Source organism: Mauremys reevesii, linkage group 14 (genome assembly GCF_016161935.1).
Source record: "Mauremys reevesii isolate NIE-2019 linkage group 14, ASM1616193v1, whole genome shotgun sequence".
Lineage (NCBI taxonomy): Eukaryota > Metazoa > Chordata > Testudines > Geoemydidae > Mauremys > Mauremys reevesii.
This window is the reverse complement of record NC_052636.1, coordinates 5,351,684-5,367,879: the sequence shown is the minus strand read 5'-3', so window position 1 is coordinate 5,367,879 and position 16,196 is coordinate 5,351,684. Positions and strand designations below refer to the sequence as shown.

Genomic DNA, 16,196 nt, shown 5'->3' with positions numbered 1-16,196 from the left:
CATCACCGACTGCATCCCAAGAGCCCCCAATCCTTGGGTCTGTCTCACTACAGCTAGTGTTGGGCTAGAGGCCGTACCAGTGTATAACAGAAATGGTTTATCAAAGTCATGTTCAAAAACATGATTGAATCTCCTTAAAAACTCAAGGTAAAACTTGTTTGAACAACAGTGGATTGGATCTGCTTTTTCCTAACAGAAGTCACTGGCTGATGGGGTGGGCTCTCTGTGCCAGCAGCTATTAGCAAGTCTTTCTTCTCCCTGCCAGCCAAGTAATTTGCATCAACACAAACACCAGCTTTTCACTTCTTAGCTGCTACCAATTCCAAGGCTGGACTCTGTCTTACAGAGATACCACACAAATCCAAAGGGTCTGAGGGTGAGAGCTGGCTTGCTCTCCCCTGCATCCTTAAGCATTCAGTCATAAAACTGTTCTGCTGTGAAACACCAGTAACTGAATCTGTCCTCAGACACTGAAGCACAGACTGCTCACTCACAGATTCAGCATGGACACATTCCTGTTCCAACACCATTGTCTTCCCAACACGCTGGCCACACACAGCCACGTGGTTATAGGGCTGCTCAACTTTCTTAACAGCTTTTCCTCCATCTGAGACCTTTTCAAAGCTGCCCACACTGGATCTCTCAAAAGGAAAGTCAGTGGATCCATTCACAACAGAACATTTCTGGCTGTTAGGAACTAAAACTTTCTTGATTAAATCACTTTCACACCCTTCAGTTGCAGTAAACTGCTTGCACAGATTACCATGAGGATTCCCTTCCCTATGAGCTTTTCTAAGCAGCAATTCATCCCTCTCAGAAATTCTGCTCTCATCCTCTTCACCTAGGGCTTGCTCTAAAGGAACACTTTCCTGAGCAACCACAGACTCTTGCTGGGTCTTACTTACATTCAGAATCACCTCAGGCCCATCAGGCAGATTCCTACACAATCCCGTTCAGGCAAACTCATAGACTTTCTTGATAACAGGTTAGAAGCAATCTCCTTCCCTTGGCCATGAACAAGTTTAGGAATCTTTTCTTCTTGCTACAAGTTGTCAAACTGTCAGTAGGTAACAATTAAATCACCTTCATGCTCCCCTTGTGCCCTGGCTAGGGTATCACCCTGATCAGACAGAGTTGCTGCACCCTTTTCCAACCACACATTAGCAACTGGCAAACTACAAGCACCGAAATTGTCTGGTCTCTGGGATTTTGCTAAGACACTAACTGGATGCAACCTAGTTACAGTGCCATTCTCCCCAGCAGACACAAACTCAGGACCATTCCCTTCCTGGGCTTTAGCTGTATTTACAACCAACTCCGAGACAACTGAATCATCCTCAACCATCCCAGGCTGAAAGGCACCTTCTGTCTGCTCCACAGACACAGAAGAGCCAGAGACACATTCTCCTTCCCCAGACACACAGCCTGGGATCTCATTTCCCTTGTCCCAGCACACAGGGCTGTTCACAGACAACTGCTTGGAGACTGGGGTAACTTCCTCCATAGGCAAGTCAATACCTCTGACAGACAAAGGCACATTCCCTCCACTGTCATATTTCTCCACACAGGACACAGGTAAGGCACAGGGCCACTCATCTTCCACTATCCCTGTCTTCCCACACTGCTGACTAGACAAAGCCATCAGCTCACAAGGCTGCCTAGGCTCATCCAGACTTTTCCTACCAGGCACATTGCCACTCCCAACAGATAAGCTGCTGCTTTTTTCACTACACTGAGCTACTTCCAGCAAATCACAGTTACCCATTTCAGGTTCACTTTTACAAGCTGTACTAGCCACCAATCCATTACCCATTACAGATCTACCCTCTCCTTCCTCAGTTAGGGCTTTAACCTGACCATCTACTTTAACCTGCTCCTGAAAAACATTTTCCTCACCAATGAGATCTTTCTGCACTTGATCTAACTTCAGACTTCCTTCTGAGACATCAGACAGACATTCAGGGCTTGGCTACACTTGGAAATTTGCAGCGCTGCAGCAGGGTGTGAAAACACACCCTATTCAGCGCTGCATAGCGCCAGTGTAGTCAAAGCCCCAGCGCTGGGAGCTGTCCGTTATTCCCCACAGGGAGGTGGAGTACGGACAGCGCTGGGAGAACTCCCTCCCAGCGCTGGTGCTTTGTCTACACTTAGCGCTTCAAAGCGCTGCCGCGGTAGCGCTTTGAAATGCAAGTGTAGCAACAGCCTCAGAAACTCCACTCACAGACACACTGCTTTTTGGCACAGACAAACCTTTGGAGCAACCCACCTCAGGCAAACCATTGCCCACAATAGACACAGGTTTAAGATCATTCCTCTCCTGTGACTGGCTACCTGGACTGAACAAAGCTTTAACGTTTTCCCCAATTAAAAGATCTTTAGGCAATAACTTCCTGACGCCAGCTATCACTTCGTGTTGAGCCCCATTCCACTCAAGGTGGATTCTGCCTAAAGGCACACGCACAGTAAACTCAGAGGATCACAACTTTCACACTCTGATTTGGTAAATAATCTTCCTCTTTGACCAGATCTGCTTTAACAAGAGTGATGTTAGAAGCCATAATTTGCCCTAAACAGCTTTTACCATTGACTTTTACACTCTCTATGAATTTTCCATTACCAGTCCCATACATAGCACTGGCACAATTTATGGGGCCACCCTCTACTGAACACACAGTAACAGCATTGACATAAAAGGTGGCATTGCTGGGGTACATTTGGTTACGCCCAGACAACTGCTCAGAGTTATACAACATACCAACATTGTTACAAACTGGACTTTCAAGGGGATACAATTTCTGCTGTTCTTCCCTTGCTTTTTTGACTTGAAGCTGGGGTCTAGCAGTTTCTTGTTGCATCTGTCGAGTTTTCTCCTCAGTAGCCAGCAGCTCCTTACGTGCTTTTTCTTCTCTCTCAGCAGCCTCTTGCTTTCTCTCAGCAGCCTCTTTCTCCAGCTGGGCCAAGGCCTGCTTCTCTTCCATTCGAATTTCTGCCAGTTTTTGCTCATGTTCAAACTGCAGGCTGTCCATCAGGGCTTGCAGTTTCATTGCTTTTGCTGATACTTTCTGTCTCATGGTCACTGATCTTTAACCAACCAAACACTCAATCCCAAATTTTGAATTTGGATAGCGTGGGGTTCTGGCCCAAAGCTGGAGAAAGAGGTTCTGTGGATCCACTGTGATGAGGCGGTTCTGGTGGGACCCAACTGAGAGTGCCAATTCAGGACCAATTGCTCAAACAGGGCAGTTACAGCCCCAGGCTGGGGTTTTTCCACCTCTAAGGCAAACCAAACCAGCCAGACAAGAAGGACTTCGGTTTCACCGCACTGGCTAACCACAAGTCACACAAGCAATTTCCTTAGACACTCCAGTCTCCCAGTATCACCACCAGTGCCACTCGTCCTGGGGATGAATGGTTATAAAAACCAACACCCCAGTAAAAGAAAAAAGTTCTCTCGATCCCAAAGAATCAAGCCCCAGACCCAGGTCAATATACACATCAGATCTTACCCACAAATCATGCTGCTGCCAATCCTTTAGAATCTAAAATCTAAAGGTTTATTCATAAAGGGAAAAAGGTAGAGATGAGAGCTAGAATCGGTTAGATGGAATCAATTACATACAGTAATGGCAAAGTTCTTAGTTCAGGCTTGTAGCAGTGATGGCATAAACTGCAGGTTCAAATCAAGTCTCTGGAGTACATCCTCCTCAGGGATGGGTCAGTCAGTCCTTTGTGCAGAGCTTCAGTTTGTAGCAAAGTCCCTCCAGAGGTAAGAAGCAGGATTGAAGACCAGATGGAGATGACGCATCAGCCTTATATAGGCTTTTACAGGTGTAAGAACCTCTTTGTCCTTACTGTGGAACATTACAGAAAAATGGAGTCTGGGGTCACATGGACAAGTCCCTGCACTTTGCTGAGTCACAAAGCGTGTCTGCCTTCTCTCCATGGGTCAATTGTGTAGCTGATGGTCCTTAATGGGCCATCAAGCAGGCTAGGCAGAGCTAACACCAACTTGTCTGGGATATCACCCAGAAGCAGAGCACAAATACAAAATACAGACAGTATAAAGCCAATACTTATAACTTCAACTACAAAATGATACATGCACACAGACAGTATAATCATAACCTGTAGGTACAAGTGCTGGCAAGCCACACTGTATCTCCATTGAACCGTTCATTAGAACAGTATAGTATGCACTTTCTGTTATGCTATCATTAGTCACTAGACAATGGCCCGGTGAAGCCGGTGATGGGAACCAACCTTTACCAATCAGAATGAAGTAAACAGGTGTATCAATCATATAGTAATAAGTAACCTGTGTGATGTCAATCATGTAATGCTGAGAACCAGTCTGTAAGAAAGAGAATAAAAGCAGCGGTCTGGGACTATACCAGGACGCCTCACTGCAACACCGTCTCTGTTTCCCGTTACTACATCTGGTGACCCGACGTGATCCAGACACAAGACCCCCGACTCATCGGCTGGCATAGCCTTGGTGCACCTCAGCGCAGTGCGCTCCCTCGTGAGTATGGGGGGGGATTTATCTATTGAGCAAAAAGATCATGCAAAAGAGTTATTGAAGCTTATCAAACAGGACGGGTGTACTGCAGTATCGTTACGGCACTTGGAGGAATTGCTCCGAGTGATTGAGTATAAGTGCCCATGGTACTCGAACCGAGGCTCCCTAGATCACTCCGATTGGATAAAGATCGGAGAGGCATTGTTTAGGGAACCTCGAGCCGAGATCCAACATATTCTGTTGTGGCAGCACTGTTCAGCTGCGGTGGGAGATTACGAAAGAGGCGTCCCCTCCGCACCTCCCTTGCTCTCGGTGGAGGCACCTCCTGCCTATCCCCGTGTGCTCCCTCCAGCCCCTTTTTTAGCACCAAAATCTTCTGCACCAGTGGTGGACACCGTGGGGCAGTCGGCCGTTCATGAGGGTGGTGTCTGTGCCGCCCTGGCGGCGTGGCGAGCGGCGGGCAGGACCCCTTATTGGAAGAATGGGAGGGAGAAATCCCTTTGATGTTTCCCCTGTCTTATGACCCTCCCAATGAGGCAGGTGAGGTGGTAGCTCGGCACTCCACCCTCCCGTATTCAATTCTTCGGGAGCTTAACAAAGCGGTACGTGAGTCTGGGCTGCGTTCCACTTATGTGCAGGGTATGATAGAAGGGATCGCTAATAGTTATACTATGATCCCGGAGGACTGGAAACATCTATTTCGTATGATCCTTTCCCCTGCACAATATGTGGTATGGGATAATGAGTTTAAATTAGCAGCCCTAGCACTCGGTAACGCGCAGAATACTGCTGAGCAAATATATGGGACAGGAGCTTTTGCCACCATAGAACAACAATCTGTATTGCCCATGGAATCTTTTCACCGCACGGCAATGTGCATTCAAAGAGCCTTTAGGCGCGTTCCAGCCTCTGGCAAGCCCCTTCGATCATTCACAAATGTTAAACAACAAGCTACTGAACCTTATCATCATTTCGTTGATCGCCTCAAGGAGGCTGTTCAACGCCAAATTGACAATCCAGATGCTCAGACGGAACTCCTTTTACGCTTAGCGTATGAGCAGTCCAATGCTGACTGTCGGAAAATTCTCCAAACTATCATTCACCGCCCTAATTACACACTCGCTGACATGTTGCAGGCATGTGCCGAAGTAGGCACTCAGACCCACGCTATGGCACTGTTGGCAGGAGCAATCCGTCAAGGTAACAAACCTACAGGTAACTGCTTTAACTGCCAGTGACCTGGACACTTCAAAAAGGAATGCAGGGCCCCAGGAGGTGGTGCTCATAAGGGAGGAACTAACACCACCGGGGGCCGTCCTTCTAAAAAGTGCCCAAAATGTAATAAAGGATATCATTGGGCTAATCAATGTCGCTCCTCAACCCCAGATAATTCGGGAAACTTTCGACCGGGCCCCCCTCCAGCCCCGGTTTAAAGGAGGGAGCTTTGCCTGCCACAGCTGCTCGACCAGCCACACAAGGCAGTGCTGGTTTGGATCTTATTAATGCAGTAGATATGCAATCCCCTCTCCCTGGTGACGTACTCCTCATGCCTACGCAGCTTTCTGGTCCGCTTCCCCCAGACACATTTGGGTTAATTTTGCCTCGTTCTTCTGCCAGTAGTCAGTCTATTATGATTGTGCCCGGAGTTATCGATTCTGATTACACCGGAGTTATCTACGTTCAAGTTTGGAGTCACCTTCCCCTCAAATTAAAGGCGGGGGACTCTTGGGCTCAACTGCTAATCTTACCTTACACAGCGCCGGCCGGACCCAGCCAGGTGAGTCGTGCCGGCGGATTTGTTTCTACTCGCGTTAATCTGGAGCAAGGTCTCCTTTTTCATCCACAGATTGCTGCAGTATTACAACACATCCGAACCCACAAACCGACCCGTAAGTATATCATCAACGGTAAGGAGCTCTATGGATTGCTAGACACTGGAGCGGATGTTTCAGTAATTGCACAAAAGCATTGGGACCCTTCCTGGCCTTCCGAAGTTTCCCCCTCTGTTTGGGGAGTGGGAGGCCCACAATCTTCCCGACAAAGCACCAATTGGCTCTCAGTATGGGATAGTGAGGAGGGGCGAGAGGTTGCAAAAATTCGTCCGTGCATTTTGCCAATTGACATTAATCTCTGGGGGCGAGACCTATTGTCTCAGCTGGGAGCCTCCCTAGTGGTGCCATGACACGTCAATGCTCTTCACACACTGCCCTCCCCCTGGAATGGAAAACCCACGTCCCAGTGTGGGTTGAACAATGGCCACTCCCTCAGGAAAAATTAATAGCCCTTAAGGAATTAGTTCAGGAACAATTAACCGAGGGACATATTGAGCCTACTACTAGCCCATATAATACTCCGGTCTTTGTTATTAAGAAAAAATCTGGACGCTGGAGATTATTACATGATCTCCGAGCTATAAATAAAATTATGGAACCTATGGGAGCCCTTCAATGTGGGACCCCGAATCTGAATGTTATACCACATGATTATCAGTTAGCTTAACCCACAGGGTCCTCCCATAGGGGTGAATCCCCGTGGTCTCGGAGCCAATCAACTTTGGCAGATGGATGTCACCCTTTTTCCCCCTTTCTCCCCTTGGAAATACCTGCACGTTGTTGTCGACACGTTTTCTGGTTACATTTGGGTAACTGCCCAAAAAGGGGAGGCTACCAAACATGTTTGTAATCACTTGATTCGCAGTTTTGCGGTAATGGGCAGCCCCGCTGAGTTGAAAACCGACAATGGCCCTGCTTACTGTTCCTCCGCCATGGCGCATTTTGTGCCCGGTGGGGCATTCTCCACAAATTCGGCATTCCTTATAATTCCCGGGGTCAGGCCATTGTTGAACGGGCTAACCGCACCCTAAAGGAGGCCCTTACTAAACAAAAACAAAAAGGAGGAGTGCCCCTATCCTTACCAGATAAGGAAGAATGGCTAGCTCGTGTCTTGTTTACACTGAATCATTTAAATTTAACCTTGTTTAATAATCAGTTTTTATCTAGAGCCCAGCGCCATTATAGACAGACCGAGCCCCTTCCGGCGCCGAAGGTGATATATCGCAAGTTGCCAGGACCAGAGTGGAGCCTGCCTGTGCCACTCATCACCTGGGGCCGGGGCTACGCAGCAGTGTCAACTGAAACCGGCCCTGTATGGGTTCCCGCTCGCTTTGTAAAGCCGTGGAGAGATGGCCTGGCATCAGGGGCCAAAGAATCCCATTCCGGATTTCAGCCTGACCCTGACGGAGAGGGTGGACAAGATTGACAAGGCTCGAAAGCGTGGCACACCCAACGTTGCCATAACTTGGGGACAAGTCAAAGCTTTATCACAGCAAGCTGAATATGTATTAGAGCAAACTAAGGCCGATAAGACTACAGAAAATTACTTTCTTGCGCTAATAGCCAGCTTAAATGCTAATTCTCTTTGCTGGATTATGTACATTTGTGTGACCGTTCTGTGTTTGCATGGTGTTGCAACCCCTCTCCCTTCCACCAATGTGTGGGAGACATTTATTCACACTTTAAATCAGACATCCTTTTGCCTCTCCCAGCAAGTTACGGTGGGAGACATTTTAGGTACCTGTCTGATTCCTGTATGCCATAATCCTAATGATGTTGAAAATGCTACTTGGTTTTATTCCAGTCTGGAGCCCAATTCCACTATTCATGGTTTGGGCTATGCTGGCTATCATAATTGGGGACCTCAAACACCTCGTAGACCAAGGAATGCGCTCGCCCTTCGCACCCCCTATGCTGCCACACATAATATAACCTGTGCCCGCATGACTAATTGTACCATGAGTAATTGTAAGCATTTTCCTGCTCCAGCAATGAATTGTTCTGCTGTGACAAATATCTCCTATTTATATAAGCATGTACAGCTACCGGATGGGTGGTTTTGGACATGCTCAGGATATACTTTCAATTATATGCCCGCCAATCTTAGTGATGGCACTTGTTGTTGCCTAAGCCGACTTGCGCTCATATTACCAACCAAAAGGCAACTGTCAAACAATTTGCGAGTTAGTCGCAGTCTCCCTTTGGATGCTTCCTGTGATAGCCATGTACATTTACTTTCTAAAACCGAGACTGTTGCTTTGGCTGTTTCTCTTGTCGGGGTCCCCGGGTTGGCCTCGGGAAATAGTATGCGAATTAATGGTTTGGCTTGCGCGGCCACTAAGGCCTTAAATGCCACATCTACCGCTATAGCCCTCCTTAATGATGAGCAGGACGACATCCGTCATGGGGTGTTGCAAAATCGAGCGGCTATAGATTATTTGCTTATGCTGCATCATTATGGGTGTGAAAAGGTTAATGATATGTGTTGCTTTAATATTTCTGATCATCATCATTCAGTTGAAAATCAACTCAAGATAATTAAAAATTTAACAGATCAAATCAGATACAATCCAGACCCCTTCGGGGGATGGTGGGATTGGCTCTCCTCATGGCTTCCTAACACTGGGTGGTTGCATCAGCTTGTCACCTTTGGGGGACTCACTGTACTGTTACTCGTGCTGTTTTGCTGTGGCATTCAGTGCGTCCCCTCTTTAGTTTCTCTCTTCATTAAGGGCTGTCCGTGGACTAACCCAGGGCCCCCTCGTAAGTATTAGTCATGTTAACAAAACAAAAAAGGGTGAGATGTAGGTACAAGTGCTGGCAAGCCACACTGTATCTCCATTGAACCGTTCATTAGAACAGTATAGTATGCACTTTCTGTTATGCTATCATTAGTCACTAGACAATGGCCCGGTGAAGCCGGTGATGGGAACCAACCTTTACCAATCAGAATGAAGTAAACAGGTGTATCAATCATATAGTAATAAGTAACCTGTGTGATGTCAATCATGTAATGCTGAGAACCAGTCTGTAAGAAAGAGAATAAAAGCAGCGGTCTGGGACTATACCAGGACGCCTCACTGCAACACCGTCTCTGTTTCCCGTTACTACAATAACCAGCAACCCATAACCTGGTCTTAGACACCTTAGATGACCCCCGTTTACCTAAGATTTGGTGCCACTACAGGACCTTGGTTGCAAACCATGTTCTATATGGTCCCAGTTTATATCAATAACGTCACACAGGGTAGGCACACAGGGGTAGGCAACCTATGGCACGGGTGCTGAAGGCAGCACGCAAGCTGATTTTCAGTGGCACTCACAATGCCAGGGTCCTGGCCACCAGTCCGGGGGGCTCTGCATTTTAATTTAATTTTAAATTAAGTTTCTTAAACATTTTAAAAGCCTTATTTACTTTACATACAACAATAGTTTAGTTATATATTATAGACAGAGAAAGATCTTCTACAAATCTTAAAATGTATTACTGGCGCACTCAAAACCTTAAATTAGAGTGAATAAATGAAGACTTCTGAAAGGTTGCTCACCCCTGAGTTAGAAGGTCAGAACTGTAGAAAATTGGTAAGGGAAGCTATCAGAAATCAATGACCAATCAATGAAAATAAGAAGGAAGGTTTGAAAAGTCTATTAATCCTAACAATGGTAGTGATAAATTACTAGACGGAAATGGCAGAATTATCAAAAATAATGCAGAAGAGGTAAAAGTGTTCAATAAGTGTTCAATCTCTCCTGGATTTGGAGAAAAACAGATGCTGTACGCGTATCATAAGATGTTGACGATGACACTCTTTCCATTCCAACAAGAACTCACAAGGACATTAAACAGCAGCTATTACAGTTAGACATGTTTAAATCAGCAGGTCTGGATAACTTGTATCCAAGAGTTTTTAAAGACCTGGTGGAGGAGCGTGGTGGACTATTAATGTTGATTGTAATTAGGACTTGGAACACTGGGGAAATTCCAGAAGACTGGAATTAAGCTAATGCTGTGCCAATACTAAAAGTGTAAAAGAGATGACCCAGATAATTACAAGAGTGTCAGTCTGATATCAATACTGAGCAAAATAATGGAGCAGTCGATACTGGATTTCGTTAATAAAGAATTAAAGGAAGGTAATATAATTAGTACCTATTAACAAAGTTTTAGAGAAAATAGATCCTATCAAACTAACTGGATATCCTTATTAGATGAGATCAAAAGTTTGGTTGCAGCTAATATTATTGATGTAATATATCTAGACTTCTGTAAGGCATATGACTTGATTCAGCACATTATTTTGACTAAAAAACTAGAATGATACAAAATAAACACAGCATACATTAAATAGATTAAAAACTGGAATGGTAAATGGGGAACCATGGTCGAGTGGATTTATTTCTAGCAGGTTCCCACAAGGATTGCTTTTTGCCCGTGTGCTATTTAACATTCTTATCAATGACCTAGAACAGAATATAAAATCATCACGGATAAAGTTTGCAGTATCACAAAGATTGCGGGTGGTGGTAACTAATGAAGTGGCAGTAGATTTAGGCTCCAGCACTGGGAGTCTGGGAAGTTTTCCCAGCCCTGGCTGGAGGGTTATTTCCTGTTCCACAAAGAGGAGAAGTTCCATTCCCAAATCCCGTGCCTTGAAATTAGGCCCTATCTGACACTACACCCCATATTCAGCATAGTGGTATCGTTATAATATGATTAGGACATAATTATGATGCATTTTGTGCAAGATGCGTCATGTGCTGAATATGATTATCCTATTTGTTTGCATGGATCATGTTTGTATTTGAAGTTATGGATATTGACTCTGTATATGTATTTCAAATGTGCTTACTCTGGGTAACACCCACAACGAGCCTTTCAGGTACAACAATGAAGAAGCCAGACAGAGCTGATGGCTTATCAACAAAGACAATGGACCGTGGAAAAGCTTAGCCTTCCTGTGATTGTTTCAGCCAGCCTATGAGTCATGGCTACTATGACTCAGCAGGACATGCTAGGACATGTGATTAGACCACATGACAACGAACTCCATTTTGGTACCTGTATTTTTCCACAAACTGGACTGGGAACTGAGTTTGGAACAAATGGTTCCGCCATATGGAAAAGCTACATAAGATGGGGTGTGACATCATCTCTTGGCCTCATTCCCCACACAAGAGAACTCCTGGAAACACCTGAGGAACAAAGACTGAACTGGGGGAACTGCTGCTCCCAGGGTAAAGGGATTTCTAGCTTGTGTATGGAAACTTGGGGGACTGCTTGTATCATCAGTCAGGGTGAGAAATTGCTAATTCAAATTCTATCCAGATAGTATGTTAGGCTTAGTTTGAGCTTTTGGTTATCTGCTAAGTAATCGGCTTTGATCTGTTTGCTATCACTTAGAATTGTTGGGATACGTTAGGGTTCAGTAAAAGAGCTGGGAAGCTGCTAATGTGCTGACATGCATTAGGGACAAAGGCATAAGCAGGCAGGAATTCTTTGCTTAACAAATAAGTTGCCATATTTTTCCTCTCTCTGTTGCTTGTAAGAATTGACATTGATGTAGCTGTATGAGAAATGTAGTTGTTGGAATGAATGTCCTTTGTGTGAAAGAAGGTAAAAGAAATGTTACCTCCCCCTCCCTTCCTTTCCCAGCTACATAAACAAGCCCTGGCTTATGGCCCCTTCCTCCCTCCCCGAGAACTGCTCATTGACCCTTCCTCCATACCCTGAGAACTGCTGTTTAGGGAAATTTGTGGCAACACGTTATTGCAAAGAACGGTATTTTCAAGGTAAAAATGCCTCTATGATATGTGTAATACTGTGACAGTGGATAGGGGTGGGTATACTAATTGTATGAGCGTTTCTACTACTTAATAAGGGGTTTTGGGGTGTTGTAACGGATGTGGGTGTTTACATACAAACTTAGATAAAAGGCATGTGATGTAACTAATCCAGTGCTTACTCGATAGCTGTCCAGGGGAACAAGTAACGCAATAGAGAAGCCTGTATTCATATCCGCCTCTGGATCAACCGGCTCCTTTTTTGTTCTAACAATAATTACTTCAGATCTACCTTTCTGCCATTAATAAACTTGTTTTATGCTTTATCTTAATCAGTGCATTTTGAGTGAGTGTTTGGGGAAAAGCTGAGCTTGGTTAGCACAGGCTTGTTGTGAATATCTCTCCCATATCGAGGGGAAGGGGAACTATATGAATGAGCTGACATTACAGAGATCCCTGTGCACTATAAGATGGGATAATTCTGAATTTATACTACAGCAGGTGTGCAAGGCTGGGGAGCTGGGAAATTGGCTGTTGTCTCTATCTGTCTTGAGCAGCTCAGGTAAAGCACTCAGGTAGCTTAGTTGGGTGTATGGCGCCACCTACTGTCATGTTGGGTGATAACAGTACCTGGAGAGGCTGGCTGAATCTCCAGCAAAGCCGTGAGAGAAGGGCCAGCCCAGCTTGAGGGTTAGAGGGCACAGCGGTTCCCAGCAGCCCCCCAGGCTGCACCCCGGGGTGACAACCCATCACACCCTAGAGTACACAACTCTCAGCAGGTTTGTCACATCCTGTCCCTTCCCTTTCTCCACCTGAGATATTTCCTGCCTCCCACCACCCCCAGCAGCTCCTACCCTCCTATGCATGTACTGCTTCTCTCCCTCCAAGCAGAACCCACCACCAGCTCCCTGATACCTTACCTGAGCCAGCTCCATTGCAGCCATTTCCTTCCCTTTGGGAGGATGAAATGATCTGGAGCAAAACGTGGACGTTAATCTGTAGCCTGCCAGGACGAGAAGGGCAATGTGAGAGAATGCAGAGGGGGCTTTTGTCCATTCCACATGCAGATTCCCCCGATTTTTCCCTGCTAATGGACACTCTAGGTTCTGCCACACTGTGAAGCACAGAGTGACCTTATCCCAGTACAGGCCTAGGCTCCTCCCACCAGGGTGTGACCCTCTGAGACACAGTGAAACCCTCCCAGTAACATCCTCTGTTACACTTACCAAGTTTGCAGACAATACCAAGCTGGGAGGGGTTGCAAGTGCTTTAGAGGATAGGCCAGGGAAGGAGAGCTCAGTGGTTTGAGCATCGGCCTGCTAAACCCAAGGCTGAGAGTTCAATCCTTGAGGGGGCCATTTAGGGATTTGGGGCAAAAATCTGTCTGGGGATTGGTCCTGCTTTGAACAGGGGGTTGGACTAGATACCTCCTGTGTTCCCTTCCAACCCTGATCTTCTATGATTAAAATTCAAAATGATCTGGAGAAAAGGCCTGAAGTAAATAGGATGAAATTCAATTAGGACAAATGCAAAGTGCTTCATTTAGGAAGGAACAATCAGGTGCACACGTACAAAATGGGAAATTCCTGCCCAGGAAGGAGCACTGCGGAACGGGAGCTGGGGGCCAGAGTGGATCACAAGTATAAGTCAACAGTGCAAAAGGGCAAACATCATTCTGGGATGTATTTGAGGGAGTACTGTAAGCAAGACACAAGTAGTAATTCTTCCACTCCACTCTGTGCAGATTAGGACACAACTGGAGTACTGTGTCCATTTGTGGGAGCCACATATGAGGAAAGATGTGGACAAATTGGAGAAAGTCCAGAGAAGAGCAACAAAAATGATTAAAGGTCTAGAAAACATGACCTATGAGGGAAGATTGGAAAAATTGGGTTTGTTTAGTCTGGAGTAGAGAGGACATGATAATAGTTTTCAAGTACATAAAAGGTTGTTACAGGGATGTGGAAGAAAAAATTGTTCTTAACCTCTGAGGATAGGACAAGAAGTAATGGCCTTAAATTGCAGCAAGGGCAATTTAGGATGGAGATTAGGAAAAAACTTCCTAACTGTCAGAGTGGTTAAACTCCAGAACAAATAGCGTAGGGAGGTTGTGGAATCTCCATCACTGGGGATATTTAAGAGCAGGCTGGACAAACACCTGTCAGGGATTGTCTAGATAATACTTAGTCCTGCCTTGAGTGTAGGGGATTGGCCTAGATGACCCCTCAAGGCCTCTTCCAGTTCTATAATTCTAAGAACCAAAGGCCAGAGACGAGCAGAATCAAAGGAGTCACTCTGGGGATTCTCCCTGTCACTGTCCCCAAGGCAGCTCTCTCAGGTTTACAAAGCTGTTTGATGCTCCAGCCTTTATCCAGTCTCTCTGGCAGTGCCCCTTCATGGGCTGGGCCTAGTTTTAGCCTTTGAGAAGCGTGACCCGGGGCTCTGAGACTGGGCCTTCTTGCCTCAGCACATCTTGTTCCTTTCTGTGGCTCCCAGGAGTCCAAGTGAGTAGATACTCCTCCTACAGACTGTGAACATGAGAACATAAGAGCTGCCCACTGCATCAGACCAATGGTCCATCTAGCTCAGCGGCCAATGCCAAGTGCTTCAGAGGAATGACCAGAACACGGAATCATCAAGTGATCCCCGTCACCCATTCCCAGCTTCTGGCAAACAGAGGCTAGAGACACCATCTCTGTCCAGCCTGCCTGTGACACTGGCAGATGAGGTGTTAGCTCTTGCAAAAGCCCCTGTCTTCATTGAACAGGGACAAACACACAGTGGAATCAGTTTGACTCACCTGTGTTAATATTAGGTATTAGGATTATAAGAATGCGTTTACACTTTATTGAATGCTTGTGAGTTGCTGCCTGGGTTAATATCTGACTAGTTGCATTGGGAGCCTCTGTGGCTCTGTAAATCACCAGAGGAGAGAGACTTTACCTAGGTGGAGTGTTGATTGACAGCCGAATGCATTACACCGTGCCTGGCAGGAAAGGTTCATTAACACCAGATAGACTATTATGGGATGTTAAAGACAACAAAAGACTGTTGTTGTGCTCTTGACTTCCCATTAGCTGAGTTTGCAGCTCAGAGCACATGGCAGGAAGGGGATGAAAAACCCCATATAGAAGGAACTGATGATCTGTAGCTGCTTGGACTCTGGGGGGATAAAGTTTCTAGGCATAAGTATGAGATCCCCAGCTGATTAGCCTGGGTTAGTGCTAAAAAAGATGCAGAGCTTGCTTATAGAAGCTTCTTTTACCTTTTGAAATTTAAGACTGTAACTCGTCTGCATCTATAGGATTACCTGCTTTAACTTCGTAAACAACTCTCCTTTCCTTTTAAATAAATCTTAATACAGGTTATTACAGGACTGGCTACAAGTATTGTCTTTGTTGTGAGATCTAAGATTCAATTGACCTCAGGAAGTGACTGGCCCTTTGGCATGAGGTCAGGCTTGACAAAGCCCTGGCTGGGATGATTTAGTTGAGGGTTGGTCCTGCTTTGAGCAGGGAGTTGGACTAGACACCTCCTGAGGTTCCTTCCAGCCCTGATATTCTAGGATTCTATGACTGGCAGTAACCTGAACATTGCTGTGATTCGTGGGGTAAGGCAGTGGTTCTCAACCAGGGGTCCTGGGCCCCCTGGAGGCCACTAGCAGGTTTCAGGGCAGGGGCCAAGCAAGGGCAGCATTAGACTCACTGAGGCCCAGGGCAGAAAGCTCCAGTCCCAGCACATGGGGCTGAAGTCCAGGGCCCTGAGCCCCACCACCCGGGGCTGAAGCCAAAGCCTGAGCAATGTAGATTTGTGGGGTCCCTGTGGCACGGTGCCCTGAGAGAGGAAGAAAGTGCCCTGAGGACGCAGCCAGAGGGCTGAGCCCTGACACACGACTGGCTCAGAGGGTCTCTGCAGTCAGGAAGGGCGAGCAGCGAGGAAGCCTGGCAACTGATGGCTGGAGGGTGAAGAGGTTTGGGAGTGCGGTGGGGAAGAAGCGTCTGGGACTGGATAACCTGGGGCTGGGCAGTCTCCATAGGGGACACTTCCTCCTCCTGTGCCCTTTC

The 16,196-nt window shown here is 46.3% G+C and overlaps 1 long non-coding RNA gene and 1 pseudogene across 1 annotated transcript; both read left to right on the top strand.

The window, feature by feature from the left end:
• Positions 1-16,196, top strand: part of LOC120381418 — a 360,540-nt pseudogene that overhangs the window by 238,953 nt on the left and 105,391 nt on the right.
• LOC120381492 lies at positions 4,445-7,900 on the top strand. The gene is made up of 3 exons (XR_005588091.1): positions 4,445-4,522; positions 6,366-6,408; positions 7,508-7,900. It is a non-coding gene; the product is annotated as an uncharacterized LOC120381492 (long non-coding RNA).